This window comes from Macrosteles quadrilineatus, unplaced genomic scaffold (genome assembly GCF_028750875.1).
Source record: "Macrosteles quadrilineatus isolate MER2022 unplaced genomic scaffold, UCM_ALF_1.0 Scaffold_1__1_contigs__length_201487025, whole genome shotgun sequence".
Taxonomy (NCBI): Eukaryota; Metazoa; Arthropoda; class Insecta; order Hemiptera; family Cicadellidae; genus Macrosteles; species Macrosteles quadrilineatus.
The window spans coordinates 27,850,843-27,872,930 of NW_026542594.1; the positions used below are offsets into that span (position 1 = coordinate 27,850,843).

General features: G+C 34.2%; 1 long non-coding RNA gene across 1 annotated transcript; it reads right to left on the bottom strand.

Moving 5' to 3' along the window:
* Nucleotides 1-289: 289 nt before the first annotated feature.
* On the bottom strand, nt 290-7,363 carry LOC128992962 (uncharacterized). The gene is made up of 2 exons (XR_008490746.1): nt 7,052-7,363; nt 290-468 (listed from the first exon to the last, which is right to left on the bottom strand). It is a non-coding gene; the product is annotated as an uncharacterized LOC128992962 (long non-coding RNA).
* Between the last annotated feature and the right edge of the window lie 14,725 nt (nt 7,364-22,088).

Consider the following 22,088-nt stretch of genomic DNA (forward strand, 5'->3'; position numbering starts at 1 on the left):
AAAGAGATCAAAATATTTTACGATGGAAAAGATCGAATTAAGCATCAAAATACTGACCTACTTTTCAAAATAATTTTCTATTAGTTTTTTTTTATATTTCATCGATTTACTCATTTTATCGTCATAAAATCTGTGTTAACAAACTATCACAATTTTAAGCAGTGATCAAAACTTTTTAAATAAGTTTCTACAATAAAATATCAAAAGATATGTTTTATTTCAGGTTGGTATTACCAAATAGATTTAGCTTACTTCTTTTAATATGAACTAGTAAAACAGAACAGAACAGTAGATTTGTTACATTTTATTTTAAAAATATCACACTTGCTATACCGAATAATATCACATTATTTACTCTAAAACTATGTTTCACCACACACTATGTGGCTTCGCTCAGTCCGATAATGTAATTGGTAATGGCTTTGTAATAATCATTGGTCGTAGGAGATGGAGACTGATTCGAAACATCTGTAACAAAATTAATTATAATCAGTTTAACCTGCCGATTCATAATGGTGACTTTATTTTTTATTAATAATTGCAATGGACAAAACCATTGACTATACACTTCTACGGACCATATACAGGGTGTCTAACGAGAGGTGTTTCAAATTGATTACGGAAGAACGGCTTAACGTACAAGGATGAAATGAAATTATTTCCCACTAAATCAACCCAAAGGAATAACATAAAAATATTTTTACTTTTTCCCAATACAGGTTGTGACAAAGACTGAGGGTCACTAGTTCGAATCTCGGAATTTTCAAATGTAAACATTTGTCATGTTATACATCATTTTAAAGGTATTTGATAGACAAACATTTAGGAAAAAACAGAAATGAATTATCTTTTTCCGTTTCAAAGTGGCAGCAGTTTTTTTTTTTTTTTTTTTTTTTTTGAGAAAAATGTAATTTTTTTAGTACTCTGTGTTTCTTATACTAATGCATTTAGCCCTTCTCCAGTTGAATTTTCTTGAATAACAAAAAACCTAATTTTCCTATATCAAATGCATGTTATTTGGGTTTGACGTGGTTCAGCCATGGTTCAACACCTAATGAAACGGGGCCTTTATTGTTAAACCCAAGTAACATGCATTTGATATAGGAAAATTGGGTTTTTTGTTATTTACACAAAAACTAAAAGAGATACGATGTAAGTGTAAATTACAAAGTTGTTAGGAAATAAATTGATGTGCCACTTGACATATGTTGCTAATTGCAAATTTTCAACAATGAGCATTTGCAAACTTCCAAAAAATAATTTTATTTTTTTATTTTTATCATTTCAAAAACCGTTACTTGTAGCATATCAAAGTAAAGCTAATTTCATAACTAGTAAGACAATACAACTGGAGAAGGGCTAAATGTATTAGTATAGGAAACAAAGTATTAAAAAAAATATTTTTTTTTTTAACTGCCGCCATTTTTAAACAAAAAAAGATAATTAATTTATGTTTTTGCCAAAATGTTTGTCTATCAAATACCTTTAAAATGGTGCATAACATGACATATGTTTAATCATGAAAATTCTGAGATTCGAACTAGTGGCCCTCAGTATTTGGCACACCCTGTATTGGGTAAAAGTTAAAAATATTTTTACGTTATTCCTTGGGGTTGATTTAGCGGGAAATAATTTCATTTCATCCTTGTAGGTTAAGCCGTTTTTCCTTAATCAATTTGAGACACCTCTCGTGAGACACCCTGTATATATAAATGTGATCGGATGGTGTTTTTGGTCTCTAGGGACCTCACAACGGAAAAGTAAATCGGTCACGAGTCCAGGTCTTACCATGAGTACTACGGTAATAGCTTATATCATATAATAGGAAATTCGTTAAAATAGGTTTACCTCACTTTTTTTCTCCCCAAAATATAAAATTTACTGATTTCTTTCTAGACCATTTTTTATAGCTAAAAACTAATAATTGAGTATGTTTAAGGTCTTCTTCAGGGTTAATGGTTGCATAAAAACCTCAAAAAATTTTAATTTGAAATTCCTATGCTATTCTTATGGGAAATAAGTAAATTAATTGTGGTTTACTTGTTTATGTAGGCTATATATATTTTGATCAAATTTAGCAAATGTATTTATTTCATACTAAGCTATTACAGTTTCTATAAAAAAACCGTCTTTATTGCCTTCCCTGTAGCATTAAACCTACGTACTCATGAAACCTAATGTTACTTAAATACACTTACTGTTACTTAAGTACATCCGACAATTTTAAGGAAATATACTAATGCTAATCCAACACAAGGCAAATGGAATTTCGCTGCAGGTCTGCAAATGGAGTCTGCAGGTTTGCTGATGGGGAGGTTTACTACTTTCTCCCAGGTTCCAGGAGCGAGCAAAAAGTATATAACAAAACATTAATAGACGTTAATATTATTTTATTTTTGTGTGCAGACTACTACCTAAATATTCGAGCGGATCAAGTATATTGTCGTTGTAACTTTGTACATTTATATCATGCCATTGAGTATACATGCACTTAAACGCTTCACTTGCAGCTTATTTTGAGTATATATAGTTAAATTAATGTAGAAAGTTAAAATAGCACAGTTCATTGTTTTTATTATTGCTTGACTTAATTCAGAAGTAGTTTTAAAAATACAGTAAAATTTCATTAGTTCTAAGAAATTAAAATTATGTTTATTTTATTTGAGGTAAAGTAACTCTAACCAACAAACTCTGTAAAAACCCCGTTGTATAATACTCCTTTAATCTATGATACTAACCATAAGCTTTCGGGCCATAGCCCTAAATCAACTAATAAAAACATTAATATATTTCTTCTAGGTATATTGCCTATTTGTGTCTGTCTGTCTGTGTGTCTATGTGTTTGTATGAGCTAAACATAAAAACTACTGAACCGACTGGGCTCAAATTGCACACAAATGAAGCTACAGCTCCGAGGATACATATAGAACTATTCCCGCTTTGATAATCATTTAGGTCTCTGCCTCATGGGCTTTCAAAACGTGAGGTGAGAGATGTATAAGTAAATATTGTTTAATGGTATCCATGGTAACAAAGAACAAACCTATAAAGTTTAAAAATATAAAAGTAGAATTAAAAAGTGTCAAAATGAATTTTGTTTCACAATTCCACACAGCTGGTTCAAACATATTAAACGGAGACGGTATGTATCATAAACATAAACTAGGGGGCGTTCGCAGAATCATCCCCAAAATTGAGCGGAGTCATCAGGGTTCATATTACATTGTTATTGACCTTCTCCACCGAGCTTCATAATTATTATAGTTTTAAGTGAAGACAACATTTGTGTAGATATATTGTGGTAATTAGATTGGCTACACATTGTTTCGTAGTGAAGGGGAGTAAAAAAACAGAGAGATGTCAAATTGGGCTTTTTTGGAGATATGCATTAACATTTTAAGTTTAAAACTTTCTGGGTGTGTCATCAATTTTTTCTCAAACAGGGTGGTACAGTTCCAGATCGTGAAAATCTAGAAACCACCCATTACAGTTTCGGATTCTACCATTTTGGCTACTGACAGTTTCCCGTTCCTTCCAACACGTTCGGAGTCTAATAATACAAAATTAACTCCATTTTCAAGCACAATGTCCGCATCATCTGACATCTCAATTTTGACTGATCTGTGATGTAGGCCTACTGTGACTAGTGGGGGCGACCACTTGCTCTTGGTTGCTCTGCTCTAGTATAACCACGCCATCGGCAACTGCATGCTTGCCCAAGCGTGCGCCACCATTTAACTTGCCCAAGCGTGCTTCCAATGTAAACGCAGCCTAAGACGTTGGGTTTTGGCTAAAATTGTTGTACTTCCTAGGGCTGATGCAGGGTGGTTCCTAGGGTTGCACCAATGGTCAAAGGAATTTGCAAGGGTCGACTAAGTCCTCCCTCCCAAGAATGTCCAGTTGCACCGGCGGTCAACAATTTGTCACGTTTGGATGCTCCTTCCCCTCCTTGAAAGCTTTTATATACCTATCCCCTCTTTTACGTTCAATCGTATGTAGTCTGCGCTAAAAATTACCATATTTAGGGAACTAGCAGCTAACCCCTTATTTTTGCTACGGGGTAAAGAGTAACAAACAAACATTACAAACACATATACTTGATATCAACACACCTTATCAAATAATTTTTCCATAAAACGTTTATCTTTTTGTTTTGAAATATATTTACTGATTTGTATTTTTTGTAAATCTAACCTAACCTAACCTAACCCAACCTAACCTAACCTAACTGTGCTAACTACGTTTAACAACATTTCAATGGGAAGGGAGGGCGTCAGGGATCTTTGGCCGCTGGTCCAACTGGGCATCACCCTAAAATGACCATCGGTGCATCTGGGCGTTCAAGATTAGGGCCACCCCTGACCATCGGTGCAACTGGGCAACTGCCCTTCCTAGTGGTCCTTTTTGATATTGACAAGATCTAACTATTTGCTACGTAGCGGCATTTAAAACACATCCTAAAATCCACTATTAATTATTGAAGGAAACGGCGTATGGATGATATGTAAATTTTGTTAACGTGTATGGTTTTCATTCAAACTAACTTACTTATCACTTTTTTATGAAAGCTAATACAAAAAATTCAGCTTTTCTCAAGTAAGCCTATCGCATAAAAAAACAATATCAACTAAGACTCTATTATTTAAAAATATGTATTTATTACCATGTAAACACGTCAAACTTTGATCGCATTAAAACTCTTGGTTTGGTTCTTTTGAAACATCACAAGATTCATATATTAATTCACAAACCAATTCATCGATGATACACGGGCTACTAAAAAGATTAAAAATTAGCTTTTCCTAAGTAAGCATAGGACATTTCAAACACAACTTCAACTGTTAATTTAGTTGGATGGTCCGAAAGCAAACATGTTTGTTTTATTATTCAAAATGGATCTGTCAATAAACGTCCAAACAAGATATTAAGGCTATTAGTATAAGATTCAAGCTAGTGTCGTCATTTGATTATATTTATGATCCTCACAGTTTCTGTTCTAATATCTGTGGAATATTGCTATCAAGTATTTCTTGATCTACTGCATTCAAAAGCCAACAGCTGATTTTATGCCTTTAAAATGTTAATTTATTTTTATGTGTCAAATACTGCTTCCATAAGGATTACATTGAAACTTTGAGACCCCGTGGGACGGGTTCATGAGATATTTTTTAACACCATATAGATGTTGGCACTCACCGATATGGTCTTTGTCACCATGCACAAATTTAAATCGATTGCTTCAGCCGTCTAGGAGGAGTTTGCGTATTACGAAATGCATAAGAGTCGAGGTATAATAGTTTCGCTCGTTCCGCTCAATAAATGACGTCACTCACCCGAATGACAATTAATATTATTTAACATTACTTAAATGGAACTGTCAAACTATGTCATTAGTATATACTATTCTTTCAGTTACGTCATTTGTTTATGTTTATGATTTATACTGAATCTGTTCTAATATTTGTGAAATGCTGTAATAATATTTTTTTGTAAAATAAATTATTTATGGATATAAGAAATAATTAACATTGTATAATCATTGCCGTGTCAACCTAGGCTCTTATCCTGAGTATTATGATAATTATTTTTTGATATATTTTTGAGTAAACAGTAATACCCCTGCCACAGCAAACCTACAGACTAAACGAATCTCCATTTGACTATAATAATTCCAATAAAATATGTTAGAACATTACACTATTGACAGGTTTGGAACTATTGTGATAGCTATTCGTTTACAGTACAAATCATTAAACATTTTGATTATACCTTAAATTCTATCATTGGTTTCGTATCCTAGGTAGCCTAAATAAGTGTTCACAGTCTGAGTTAACAAAAACGTACTATTACCAAGTTAAACAGTTCAATTTCGTTTCTAAATTAAGTGTTAGGAGAGAAACCATTTATAAGGCATTTTCAGAGAACCAACATAGTTTTTTTTTGCATTCTGACCCTGTTGCAAGGCACGGGTATAGCTGCTAGTGTTAGGATAAATTCGTAAGTTGTTAGGTTAGGTAATGTTTTTATGGCTTAAGCAATTTCCTTAAATAAAACAGCTGTTCAACAATAATCATTAAGACCGAGTTACAGTAAACAAGTCAGGTAATTGTTCAAAGGATTGTTTATATAAAGCAATTATATAAAATGTTAAAAAGATAAAATGTTAAAAATGGTAATTTTGTTCATGCAAATGTAAGGGATTTGAAAGTACCACAAAAATATTTTAAAACCTGCTCGAATTGTGTAGAGTTTTGAAATCTTCATTGCAAAAATGGGCAAGTAATATAAAATCAAACGTTTCATCCTCTTCGTGTGACACTTTTTCTATATAAAAATGTAAGTCCTAAGGACATATTTAGTTAAAAAAGATGATAATTATTATAAAACAGGTTTAGTACGAACAATCAACAACTTTAAGGTCCATGGATGGTAATTTGTGTGCATAGCCAGAGCCTATAGTTTTCAAATAATATAGAGGTGAAGATGTTTTAACGTAATGTGAAATAAGTTAATTTATGAAATGTCGTTCTACGAGCCCTAGAGGAATCTAGCTAATAGGCGCTTCTTACTCCAGAGTGCTGGTTAACGTTCTGTTTTGTAAACATAATATTCATTTAATCCGTTACTCCCTACGGCTGGTTTTCATCCCAAATATTATCTACAGTGTCAAATTCAAACTTTGTTTTAATTTCGCATTTTTTCTGATGAAAAAACTTTTTAAGTAAAGAGGATTTGTAAAATCAATCCTATTACATTTAACAAGTACTCAAATTATAATTTAGGTTTTAAAATGTAAACTGTCAAATTTTACATTAGCCTTAAAATGGCACGAATATGTAAATATACTTCCCCAAAAATTCAAGAGGAATCTATCGTAGCCAAGTGAACTCTAGCTGTATGAAAGCCTCAAACTGGTTAGCTAATACACATAATACACATAGCTATTATACACATAGTAAATTTATCATCACTGTTAATTTCCGTATTTGAAAATAATAAACACTATTTCAACCAAACATTTCATCTCATTATGGAGGTCCAGGATACATACCTTTTAAAGAAGTCCCCATTTTATTCATCACAAATTTATATACGATTCGGAGACTTGTCCCAAGAGTGATTTTTATCGTTTTTAATCACTCACAAACGTCTATGGTCCCATCATTGTAGTCAAACATTTCACTGGGCGTAATCCTAACACATTTTACGATGGTTCCACTTCCTGAATCCTCACTCTGCACAAGTAGTAGTCAGCCATCTCACAGAATTGTCAAACTACCCAACACACTTCAAACCCCGCACTGACGGCACCACACACACCTAGTGCAGCTCTGCTGTAGTGTGTACTTATACCCAACGTGGTCCACAGGGATGACTCAGGCAGACTCCTCTATCTCGACACACGTCTGATAATAAATCCTCAGTCCTTGGATCACGTAATTCAGCGATTTAGCGGGTACAGCCTTGGAATTACCTTGAAGCTAGCGGTCATGTCCGTGACGTCATGGCGGGGGCGGGAGGATCTGAGGTAATTTGATTCTCTATAGTTGGTCACAGTGGCACGATGTTTCCGGTCGTTAAATTAGTGTCACACACACTTACACTTAAGTCGAAAAAGTGTATTGTTGGTTTGGTAAGGTGTTTGAAGGTTCTGTTTCATAGTAAATCCGTTCTATTGCTGCACTTAAAGAGTGTAGTTTTTTAGGTTATGTAATTCAGGGAATTAAACTAAAATTTAATACATATGATGGACATTTTAAAATTAAATTTCTAACGGAATGTTTTGAACATTATCATAGGTTGACTCCAACATTAAAAAACCATATAATGATTTTCAGAGTAATGCTGATGTTAAAAGTCAATTGTTTTATGGGTTTGTCAGTCCAAAGCTGAAAAGAGCTTTAGTTGAATGTATACAGGTGGTTTGTGTCACATTTAGCACCGAAAGATATAATGTAGACCATTAGTGACTTAGGGAAGACTCTCACTTATTTGCTGTAGAGAGTTCAGAGTCGAAGGTATTTGGACGTACCTATGCAGTTTCTACTCTTGTAAGTTACTGGCTTGCTTGGAAACAGTATTTATGACTCCCAGAGACTACAAATCCCAACTTTTTTGGGTTTATGTTATCTCTGTAGCGTTGGGGCCACGAGTGATGTCATCGTGATTCGGTTAACGTAATTTGCATGGGTAATTTTACAATGTAATGACCATGTCACAAGGTCCTCACGACCAGGGAGCCTCAATAAGTGAGAGACTGCGGTATAGCGGTGTGGTCTCTCAACGAGCCAATCATGACCTATGGCTTCACTTGCCTACAGTTAGATTTGTCTTAAGAAACCCCTGATTTAATTTCATATTTTGTTGTGGTGTTTCCGGACCAATTGATTGACAAATAAATAAAAGGTTAAAATACCTGCTTGTCGCCTTGTGGTCCTAGTATTGTCCTAGTGGATTATGTACATTTCGGCGCGAACGCCATCGTCGGATCCGTATAAGAACTGTTTACACTAAACTTCCCTGAAGAGGTGCGTAAGATGTCCACAACACAAAACACATATAAACACTGGTCGACCGTTAATAAACATTTTTAACTTTTGCTACGCGTGCACGGGCAGGATATGGAGGCGCGCCAGACGTGTGTCTTTGAGTCGAGTCTCGACACACGTCTGGCGCGCCTCCATATCCTGCCCGTGCACGCGTAGCAAAAGTTAAAAATGTTTATTAACGGTCGACCAGTGTTTATATGTGTTTTGTGTTGTGGACATCTTACGCACCTCTTCAGGGAAGTTTAGTGTAAACAGTTCTTATACGGATCCGACGATGGCGTTCGCGCCGAAATGTACATAATCCACTAGGACAATACTAGGACCACAAGGCGACAAGCAGGTATTTTAACCTTTTATTTATTTCCCTGATTTAATAATGCATACTGTCTTCCCTTAATGCCATAATACAACTGCTACGTTTCTAGTTCATAAAATATTTAAATAGTTTTATCTCGCTAATCACATTTGCTAATTTAGCAATTAATTGAAGAAGAAGTTTTATCCAACCTGTAAATGTTTATCTTTTTTTCCCAAATCTCCCTCACATTCACATCAGTATTTTTTTACTAAATCACAACCAGACATTCAAAGATTTTATTTGCATCAATTGTTACGTTTTTTTACTATATAAAACACATGCCAGCAGCTTTTACAGTAATCTTCCGCTATATCAGTTACTGTAATAATTCCAATAAAACGTTGAGGATATGCGAATATATATTTACAGTATATATATATATATCTATATATATATACCTAGTAAATATATATATTTAGGATATATATATCTACAAACACGAAATAGTTTGAGCCAAACTTAATCTGAGTATGAAATTTATGGAAAACAAGTAAATTAGCGTCCTGGATTGGAAGTATAAACAGGGGAGCAAAACCTTTGAGCCAAGGAAGATGTAAAAATTGGAGGAGGACTTGAGTCAGTTAAGAAATGGTTACTATTACTCGTACCGCGATGTGTTATCGGCAAAGTATGTTACTTAGTCTATGATATAAATCCAGGCTTTTTACAGAAAGACTAGACATTACCTACCTCACCTGAAATGTTTCCCCAAAAATAAAGTATGAAATGGAGTAATAATAATAGGATTTCATACATTTTGAATAGGGTACGGTATAATGCCTAGGAATTTTATCAAATGTGTACAAAAATGTCAGGCAAAGTATTAAATAGTTATGTTCAATAAAGCTATTTACTTTAAAATATTTCAACTATAAGTATAGTTGAATAGTTAATGAATAGTGTTATGAACAGTTATTTTTTATATATTTATATTTATATAGTATTATATATTAAACAAATAAAGATATTCAGTATATGAGTGCAATTACGAAGACATACACTAGTCAGACTGACTTTTATCATGAGCAATTTATAGGCTATCTCGGTTTGTCATATAAGTTCAGAACATTTTTTTAACACATCATATTAAAGGAGTAAATTTGAAGTGCAGCAGTAATAGCGTATCAACTTATAAATCGAAACATGGGAACGCATAAAACACTATTATAAAACGACCGCGATGTCCAACTGGTGATCAACAGCTATTTTCCTGCTTGTTTATTACCGGCTATAACAGTTTCTACGATGCGTCTGTTATGCCGATTTATCAGTAATAATAATCTTTTAGGTTATGTACAGAGAAGTGCATCATTGATGGCGGCCTTGAAATCACGTGACCAAACTTCCCGCCATTTCCACCGCCATCAGTGATACCACTACTTGCATGATAGCCTGATTAATGAGCGAGTATACACTGCTGACATGATCATATTATTAATGACTACACCGTGAATGATGTAAGCATGTTTACGTGAGCCAAGGTTGTTGCATGCTTTATTAGATATATAATTATATTCCGTCCGTGTTTTACCGTTTACGGACGAAGGGTATGAATATATTTAAATCTCGTTGCCTCTTCAGGAAGAATGTGTGAATGTCAACAGTCCATGTTCTTACTCTCTGAAAAAAATCAAGATCTATAGAATTCATTAATGTCGACATAATTAAGTATATATTATAGCTTACATAGTTGTTTCCCCAATACTCACATATGATTAATGTTGAGTATTTTATGAAGAATATTTGGGTGAAGTTTCTGTTTCATTCCGTCAATACAACAATACAACACTGCCAACAAGAGGTGGAGAGTGAATTTCCGCCAGGGGTTTTGAAACAGTTTCTTTTTAAGTATTACTTCACAAAAGTTACTCTTCCAAGTTTTAAATAAAGTTTTATTCATGTCAAGAAACGCTGCTGGTTTCATCTCAAACAATAATGGTTGTTTTTAACGACCATTTAAAATATCTTTGTATAACTAAGTACATTTTAGTTTTCATTTGTAGAATCTTGGATCTTGATCAATGTATATTTTGAACTGGTTCCAGACGAGTATTTTCTAGCACAATATGAAAACCGCCCACTAAAACCCAGAGAATATGTAACCTACATATTAATACAGAAATAACCTAATGTTATTCGTTTCGATCCCTACTATTTTGGAGTATGATAGGGTCATATAGGACGTAAATTTAACTGGATTTTCTCAATTATATATGCCACATGAATAGAAAAGTGAATATTATTTACGATTTCACTCTCAAAATGTTGATCAATGATTGGATTTTCAAACTTATTAATTTTAAATGGAGAAATTTCGAACTTTATATCCCTTTCAGTTCTTGATAAAACCGTATTATGACCCTAATTGCTGTAAAAATTGTGGTTCATAAAATATTGAAAATTATATGATATTCCCATAAAAGCCCATAAAATTACGTAAAAACGGATTCTCAAAATAACCAGTCGGCCAATTTTGATTAAAACTTAGTATGTTTTAGATCTGGTAACTCTACACAAAATGTTACAACCCCCAAAACTGTAAATACTACTGTTATGTCTGACAGGGATTATTATTTGTATTAATAGTATCTTACAAACGTTCTCTGACAACGGAACTAATTTTGTGACTGCAGAAAAAAAGCTCCAAAACATGTTCAAATCCAACGCACCATCTCAATAAACGGAATCAGATGGAAGTTTCCTCGTACGCCCCACATGGAGGTTGCTGGGAGCGTCTCGTGAAATCCGTGAAAACTGCTTTGGGGTGTTGTGCGATCACAGTACCCTCGTGATGAAGAGTTAGTGACTTTGATAGTCAGATTAGGATACATACTGAACTGTCGATCTCTTACTCATGGATCCTGGAAACCCCGAGCCATTGACGCCCAACCATTTCCTCAGAGAGGCATTTGATTTGAGTTTCTATTATTGAACACAGCCTTTGTATGAAACAGCTTGCAAGAATGAAACCCCTCTTTGACAGCCTTTGGAAATGATGGGTCCATGAATATCTTCCATGTCTAACCAAGCGATGCAAGTGGATTATGAGAGCTGTACCACCAAAATCGGTGACTCATAGCAGACGAAAACAATCAAAGGAGTACTTAGCCTCTTGGACGAATATCAGAGGCATCCATTAAAAAATGGACAAATACGAATAGTTGACGTAACCACTTCATATGGGACATTTATAAGGCCCCATATACAAGATAACGATTTTTTCAGAGGGCAAGAATATGTAACTAGTTAACTGTCTACGTTAAACTTCTACAGTTGATTTGTTTTTGTTTATATACGGTGTCCAATACACCTTATTCTGTTCTAGTTAATATAACGTCTGACAAGGATTTTTATTTCTATTAATCATTTCTTCCAATTACGATTCCAAAGTTATCGTAACATTTGTCATTTTACCCATAAAATACCTTACTCCCACCGCTTGATCATAATAGGGTTGTTGCCAAGCTAATGGGAGAAAGTATGTGCCTGATTGTTGATACAGTTGTTTTATTCTTAAGTCCATCCAACTAAAAGATAGACATACGATCTGTTTAAAAGTAATTATCGTCCCATAGTATTATGTTGTCATTTTTAGTTTTTAACCACAGTGGAAATTTAAATCGTGAAAAAAGCAGTCCAAAAACCTCAAACTTAGATATGCTAGACAATAGCGCTATAGGTTAAAACCCATCGTCTTGCACAATGTCGGGCATGTCCAGTCCAAACTACTAAGCTAGCAACACACCCAATCATAATTGTACTAGTTGGCTATTCCTAAAAGACTACTTTTTTAACGATTTTGGCTATACTGTATAGAGGCCTACTCATCATTGACCCACTTTCGATATGTCCTCTGTATATTATCGCGTCGAAGACGTTATAAAATCTGCCACTAGGCAGCTCTACTCTACGTTATCACAGCGTCGATAAAGCAGATTATTATCTGCTAAGGTTATAATCCTTGATTATAATGTTAGATTATGATATTTAGATAGTTTCATTTTATTTTTATTAACTGTAAACATTAACTTACAGCCTTTTGGACGTTTTTCCTTTATGCTATGAACAAAATGGCACAACCCCCAACTCTGTAAATATTACGGTTCAGAGTTATTGCAGCTTTTGTGATTTTCCTATAAAATATTATAGTTACTCCCATTTCTTACCCATGATGAAACGACGGCCCTCGGGTACTAAGCTTTTTTTAGCCTCTCGTTTGGTAAATTAAATGAATATCATTTTCCTAAATATTTTTTTTTTTAATATTAGGCTCCTGTTTATAGGGTACGTCCAGAGTGCACACCGATTCAAATCTGGATTCAGGTGCATAATCAGATTCAGATTTTCGGCGTGTGGTTAGGGCCTAATCTAAATAAGATATTTTGATGGTGGTCACAGTGGAAGCAGGAAATCCGCCGCCGGTACTGACTCGGTTAGCAAAGAAGCAAGTCAGTCTTTGTTATGGAATTCGGAATTGTCGGATGGGGAATTAACGTTTAAAATTATAACGTCTGAAACTGTTGTGAAATTACAGCCAGTGAAAAATGGTATATCTCTTTTTCCATAGCTAGAAATGATAGACCTTCTTTCTATGGAGCCCGAGACCACCGAAACTTATTATTAAAATTGGACATCGTATTGTATGAAAATTTTGTAACCTACACAAACAAAACTATTTCCCTGAAGAGCGTTTAGTGGTAACCTGAAAAGTAAGGATGAAAAAATTTAATATTTTACTGTAAAAACTAAATTTGTTTCATTATATAGTATGCGTACGACCAAAATCTGAATCGGAATCTGAAACCAGAATGAAGAATTCATTCCGGTAAGCAGGTGCCTGCGTGCGGGCTCGGAAACCGGCAGCCACTACGGCCACTTCCATTTGAATGCAAAAGTGCCATTCTTGCCGCCGGAAATCTGAATCTGAATCGGCGTGCACTCTGGACGTACCGTTTATGATTTATTCAGCTTGTGGAAAATAATGTCCATATTTTTCACAATATAAATTATCCTCAAAGGATCAATTGTTTTTCTGTTAATTTTGTTGTTTGTAGCACTTCAGTCCGACCCCTTAACAGATGATTTCTTTATCGTTTCCCAATTGTTGTGAGATAGAGTTTGACATTCAAAGGGTCTCCTCAGTTATAACCATAGACTAACCAACATGAGGGAGTATTACCAACTAGTACATTTGGTAGAATAATAAATTAACCAAACCTGTCCTTCTCTTTGCCTTGAACGTAAAACTCACTGTCACAAACAATTTTGAAATTCGGTATTCCTGTTTCTGGTTTAGCCTCCCACTTGCAACTTGATTGTGAACTGGAAAAATCCTCTTGAGATTTGAATATTTATTAATCTTATTATAATTCTCGTTTGTAGTTTTATGATTGTATGTACTGGGCACTGGTCAGTATTTTGTTTGTCATTTTACTCATTACACCTTACCACATAATGATACCATTAATGATTTATGTCATACAGTAGTGTTGTATTTCTTTAACAGAAAACATTTATTGGTCCCAGCAGAATTAAAAAAATTGTCCGTAGACATATTACTGTATGTCTAGGATTACTGGGACGGTGGCGACGTCCTGTAATCCAGCTACGAGGAGGTCACGAATTGTGGATATTTATAGGCATGAACTGTGGATGTGATACTCCTTGGTATGGATTAACGGCCGCACTAGTGAGTACTACTACTATCTGCAGTACTATCCTGATAATTAGACCAATTCGTCAATACCAAGTAAAAAATGTGGTTCGGATTCCACTATAAACTGCAGGTCTCTTAGTTGCCATTATATTAGTTGAATGGGCTATTAATTAACAGCTGTGTCTAAGGAATATGTCAGACTTAGTCATTAACAAGACTACAAGATCACACCACTCATCTCAATTCATACTTTATTAAAATACCTACTTTGTATGGTCGCCATTTCAATGAAAAGTATTAAAGGATTTGTTAACCTCAAATATTGTTCAATAACATGTAGTATATCTTTCTGGTTAAACAATGTCACAAGTACCGAGCAATGTCAACTAACTGAAGAACAAATAAACGCTGGAATTGTAACCGCAAACGAGGAAAACCTTGGTCAGTTTGAGAAATACATACCTGAGGTGGGCATTTTGAAGGACAGAGTGCAACTAAGATCAGTATACAAAGCATATCATGATGATATCACCGACAGGGACCCTCGCCCTAGTCTATAAATATCAGCACTCCGAAACTTCTTACCTTTTACTAATAAAAATTTGTTTCATTACTATTCAGTCAAGTACATTTGTATAGGTACTAATATGGCATCCCATGCAAAAGTGGATTTAGATTTAAATGAGCAAGAGTGCAATTTAAATTTGGAAAAACATTTCGACAGTTCCCTTTAAAATGGAGTTTATAAAAGGCTTACGAAAAGATTTCATTTTTTATGCATACGGTTAATTTATAATTTACTGCCCGCGCCGTATATATAAAAACACATTTAATGTTCCGTATTCTTGGTTGGTATATACAATATATATACTAGCGGAATAACCGTACGGAAACTTTCGAATTGGTTGAAATGTTTAATAAATTAGGGGTTAAGTGCCTGATTGTCATAAAATACCTAAATCACATTAAATAAACAATCAATTATTTCAATTTTTATATTTAATTTTTCAATAATGGTTCAAATCGCAGTTACAAGTGTGTTCGTCATTCATACTATTTTTTATTATATGCAGAATTTCTTTGTATACAACATTTTTTTGTTTTCCCATTAGGTGCTTCATCACCAGACTCGTGGCAGAGCTAACCCGTGAACATGCAACATAAAATTGGTCATGAGAAAAACAATCTTCTCTTAGGCCTAAGTCTAGTCCTGCGATCTAAAGTGACTGTCCCTGCGTTTTTTTATGGTGAGGGGGAAGCACACTTTCAAAGGGAATTACAACCTTTTAAAATCAAACGGGGGTAGTCCGTAGGAACCAGGGGGAGTCGTGAGAAGTGCCTGCTAAACAGGGATTGAACAAATCTGAGCCTTTAAACGTGATTACGTTCATCACCAAACTTGACATATAATCCACTATTCCGATAAAACCCGAAAACAAATGTGAATAATTGTGAAGCCGCAACCTGTTCACACGACCCACCAAAGGTAAACGGCTTGGACATTTCATAGCAGTATCCCCCGGAATTAATGTAATTATTCCCGTCGCTGTCGTGGGATAAGATTAAGAAGTCGTCCCAGTTCCTCACAACATATGTTCAACAATTGCTTCGCGCACGGTTAGTGTGTGTATATGTGTAAGGTTAATTATGAATGAGAGTTAAGTAAATAAACACGCACCATCACCTCTGATGTGCCATTAACATTTAAAACCTCAGTGTACATACTATTAAACGGTTTAAACAACTATAAAAATATATATCATAAGTTCTTAAAAATTTAAATGCAATAAAAAAACTAAGTTCAATTCTAATTTCTTCAACTCTGATCACAAATATAATAGGTTGATAAAACTAAAATGCCACAAAATAAATAAGGTTAATTTCACTTACACGCAACTTTGATGTCAATATGGCCCGAAACAACCTTTAAGTGAACATTTCAGACGAGTGTAAACAAAACCCCCCCAAAAAAAATATTCTTTCTATACGAACTCCATGCTAACTTTGACCTTCTGTGGGGGGGGCCCATCGTTAATTTTATAAAATCGCTTCTTATTGTCTGCATACGCTATGAGAGGAATATGTATACAAAATATCATGCTTCTAGGTGCTTTGGTTTGGCCAGTGCGTTGAATTTTGCATTTATATACTGTATAGAGAAGACTAGCAGAGTACCCGTCCTCCGTACGGGGTTGGCATATAAGATTAAAATGCTTATTGCAGTTATACTCAAGCTTTGCGTTTGCAATTCGGGAGGGCACAGTTTGATAAAATTTGCTTTTTAAAATTTACGGTATACTGTAAGTATTACATATATACCATAGCCATAATGTTCTACCACTTCACCTAAACAATAGATTAAAAAAATTATTAAAAATTTGCAAAATATCACAAATTATTCATGAAGTTAAAAACATAAACATAACTGTAAACAATCCTACTTTGACAGTTCTCATTGCGTATCACAGTTTTTTGTTGCTATTTAGTTCAAATTATCAGTTTTCATAAATGAAAAAAAATAATAGTGCTGTACCCTTTGGGTAAATCTTATAACTTTTTAATGCTTTTGCATATAATAGAACCAACTTTTTTAGTTGAAACAGCTGACTGAATTCTTTAACTCCCTTTAAATATCAATACTCATAATATACAGAGCCAAAGGGGCGGAGCTTAAAACAATTAATAAGATAGAGATAAGAGATTAAGAGATAAGAATATGCCTATGGTAGTACGTTTTCTGTGCTATATGTTAATCTATAATGTGAGCTATCATCATGCCAAATTTCAGCCCAATCCGTCCGGTAGTTAATGCGTGATTGAACTTCAAACAAACAAACATACAAACAAACACAAACTTTCACATTTATAATATTATTAGATATATATATATAAAACTTGTTTAAAAAAATTCAGATTTTATATTGTTATAACTTGAATTGCCCAAGAATGTTTAGTATTGCCTTGCCTAGGTTAATAGAATAGTTAGCATTCTATTGGGTATTTTAATAATCATATATGCTGATCACCTGTTATAATGTCATGTGAAAATGTAAAATGTTTATATTTTTATCAAGACTTTTACCGAAGCTTAAACAAACATTTAATAAAAAAACCACCTCGGCACAGTCAAATTTATGAATGGTATAATAGGAAGTTGGAGGAACTGATTGTGTGAGAAAGCCAAGACCGGACGACCTCTGACATCTGAAACAAAATGCTGATGAGACTGATATGAAAATAGACACAGTTTGTGTTAGAAAATAATAACACGCAATCAGCTGACGTGGCGATGAAACTTCATTCCTTGTATCGAATACCATGTAAATCATTCTTGGTCGATCAATAGGATTTTTAAAAGTAATTTATCATATTATTGAAGTGATAAGATCAAATTTGTGGCCATTGTTTAACCCTTTGCGGTCGAATGGCGAGTATAGCGCCGGGCACCATTTTCCTGACTGCTCGAATGGCAAACTATACTCGCCGGAAAATGGGGAAAGGTCGCCATTTATAAAAAAATATAGAAATATTATGGTACATCAAAAATACGCTTGGAGTGTGTATATTTGCTGTATATTGAAGGATATTTGCCCCACCGGCCGCTTTTCCAAGGGCTACTTGATTTAAAAGTTTACACTCTTGTGAATGATAAACAGATATTTAATGCAACTAACAGATTTTTGTGTGTAATCATCTATAACTATATTTCCTGTACTACAATGCGAGTGTCGAAGTATCCTTGATAAGTTTGACTACTTATGTTTAGCAGTTCTTGCATGATGATACTGCAAAGTTTGTATTAGGCCCGGGCATGTCTTTGGGTTAGTCCGTTCGACTTTTCGAGTAACTTTTTCAGAACATTTAGCTTTAATTGTAGAATATTTTCAGTATTTATTAAAAGAACGTTTACTCAACATGTAAAAATGCACATGCATTTCTATGTAAAAACTATTCTCTTATGCTATGTATTCATTTATTAAAACCCCATTACCAATTTTAATATTCTGGATATATAATTCGACAACCCCCCAAACCCAAACTTAATGTCCACAAATTTTGGAATTTGTGTGGTTTTACGTCATTACATTATTATTCTATTATAGTCAAAGGGGAACAGCATATCAAAACTGTTAAAACAAGATGTCTCAGTTTTGACTTCAGGGTGGAAAGCAGGGTTTAAGCTGTGGTAGCATTTTTAGCATTTTGCTATACACAACCTAAAAATGCTACATTGTTTTTTGGAGGCTATGGCTATAGCAAATTTGCTACCTACAAATCAAATTGAAGATGTAATGTTCAAATATGTAATATTAATGAAAAGTTTTTTAATGCTAAAAGAATAATATTTTTGCTACAGTTATCTCAGAGTTTGTAGAATTTTTGCTCAAACACATTTCACCCCAGCCTATACCCTGGTGCAATGACTCTTTGGCTCAAGTAGTCGGTGGTTTCCATAAGTCTAGCCTACAAATCTTATTACGGCGATTTAACTCATAATCCGATAATAATGCCACTTAAATGTTTAACGGCCCCGGATTTAACAATTTTTATATATGACTTTCAAATGTAGGCCTACTGTACTTTGACTGGTATCCTTGGCAATGGCAACAAAAAGAGAAACCACATACTTAGATAGACACACTGAATGTTTCTTTTAAGTTCATAATATACTTTAGTCTATCGCACATCTGGTTGAATTAGGCTAAAGAAAATTGTTCAATCAAAATGAGTGGGTAGGCAGTTTAGCAGTAGTTTTAAACCCCCACATTCTTCTCACCTGCGATACAAAGCACGTGTATAATTTAGCATTGTAATAAACTTACACTGTTTTATTAGCAATAAGCTTTTATACTTAATGACTCATAAATGGTTAAATACTCGTAAAAGTAGTGCCAGATGAAATCAATAAATTTATGAGTAGTCAACTGATTCGACGTTTATAGAATATTTGCCATTGTGTTGGTGGAATTAGCAAGTCAGTTTGTTTGACGTCAGGCATATTTGCGCTTGCGCCAAGCAAAACATTCGTGGAACACTGTGGCCATGTGGTCCTCTGCGTATGTAGCATGTGGATAGATAAACCCTCCATGCCAACACTTCCAAGATCAAGGTCACCGACTGTGCTGTTATCTACTGTCCACTGTCCAACACCAACAACTAAACGTACGTGTTCATTTATATCCTACAAAATGCGGATATTATAAATGGGAAATTATGGATGTTTCTGAGTTAGTCTGGTACTCCATCACGTGAAAACTACTGGGATCGTCCGAAATTTTCCGGAAAATTAGGCAATATAGCAAGAGTTAAACCAGGAGGCATGAACCAGTTTTTATATTGGAACTCATGTGGGGATGAGCCATATTTTTCGTTTCAGTGAATTTGCCTTATAATAAGCTTGTACCGTAGGTCTCATGGTAAGACCTAGGCCCGAGACAATTTACTTTTTAACGTTAGCACGATAACGCGACTAATAATGATCTAACTTTGGTGAAATTCGGTACAAACGAGTTAACATACGTTGATCAGAACGTTTATCACAACCAGCAATATCGGACAATGGGAACGTGGTTGTAATGGAGAGGTTTACGGGGTTTCGATCCCTAAAACAATTGCAATTTCTTTCCAAAATATTTCTTAATCATAAAAAACAAATAATCTATCATATTGAATCATTGTTGTATGCCTAAGGGTTACCGGTACAGAAAAAATAAAAAAGTGAAAATGATAACCTCTTATGTTATTTTTACAGAGAATAAATAAACTGTTGTAGTTTGCTTGTTTATGGATAGATTTTAATAGTATTTGGAAATTTGTTTATTTCACAGTATGCATACTAAGCTATCAACATGTCAATAAAACACACCTTATTACCTCCCCTGTGGCAGCAAACCTAAGTACTCATTACAAATTATGTAATTTAAACAGGAAATGAGTCTGACAATATTAAGGGGATATTTTAGTGAAAATTCAGCAAGGTAATTGGAAATTCGATTAGTGTAAAAGGTTTGCAGCGGCTGCCGTATTACTACTGTTTAAATTGTCAAATTTGTTTTCCTTGTTTGATAACCATTTACCTAAATTAAAGATTTGTTTTTAATTGGGTGATTCAATCGTGTTATTATAAACCAATTAATTGTGGATGTGGATTTGTAACTTTTTCTTAACGTATAGACAAATTACCCCTTCCGCCACATCCTCGATTCAAAGCACCGTAAAGCAGCTAGTATTCTATAAAACTATTTTATTTTTTATTTTTATAAAAATACTTTGGTCAAAAAGTAGGTTTTTTTACAAGTAGGTTAGTAGTATAATAGACTAACTAAATACCCCCGCCGCAGCAAACCTGCCGACTAAGCGAATTTCTATTTGTCTGAATTGATTTTCAGTTAAATATATTTTAATAACATTAGGTTTAACGAGTACCTAGGTTTGCTGCTACAAGGAAACTAATAAAGTGTGTTTTTGAGTAAAATATTGATAGCTTAGTACAAAATAAATACATTTGCCAAGTTTGATAAAAATATATCCATAAACAAGCAAACTACAACATTTGACAATATTCTCCATAAGAATAACATGGGAATTTTAAATTTAAAATTTTTTTTTGTTTTCTCCGTTACTAATAATCGAACAAAAATACTTTTATATACTAAATTATTTGTTTTTTAAGCTCTTTAAAAAGGTCTAAAGAGAAATTGGGAAATTTTGTGTTTTGACGGTCAAAAGTGAGAAAAACCAATTTTTACCCCATAAAACCCCCCGTAAAGCCCCGTTCCCATGGTCTTATCGTGCTGGTTCGCGAACTCATTTAAGTTTATCCCGCTTTACACCTTTAAACCAAATTTCATCAAAATCGGACAAAAATTACTCAAGTTATCGCGTTCACGGACGTATATATATATATATATATATATATATATAATATATATATATATATAAATTTGAACGAATGGTGTTTTTGGCCTCTGGGGACATCAAAATGAAAATGTAAATCGGTCCCGGGTCTAGGTCTTACCGTGCCCCCTACGGTAATAGCTACTTCCCTATAGGGAAATTCGCTAAAAAGGGAGTATGTTTAATCTATGTGAGTCCACATGCGCTACAATAGGCAACAAAATTATACGGTAACTTACTTTACAGCGTCTAAAAGTTAATTCTATTTTATGGGGGAAGAGTTGTACTGTCTTAAAATGGATCATTTTAATTATTGAGTCCAATGAAAAGGAATCGGATGAAGGAGGTGTCCTCGATGTAATTCGTTTGTATTCGGAGAGTTGATAATTTAATGCGATTCACATGCATTCTTAGATGTATAACAACCTGGCTGCTGAGTTAAAAATAGATAACTGAAACATGTAGCTGAAGCTTAAATAACGAACTAACTGATAGTGATGTTTTGACTAATCTTGGTCTTATTAGTTAACATCAGCACGTCGGATGTTTGTTAGATTGCGGTTTAATAGAGCGCCAAGCGGCCGCGAGTATACGGGCTTCGTTTACGCATGCGTCATTGAGTGGTGAT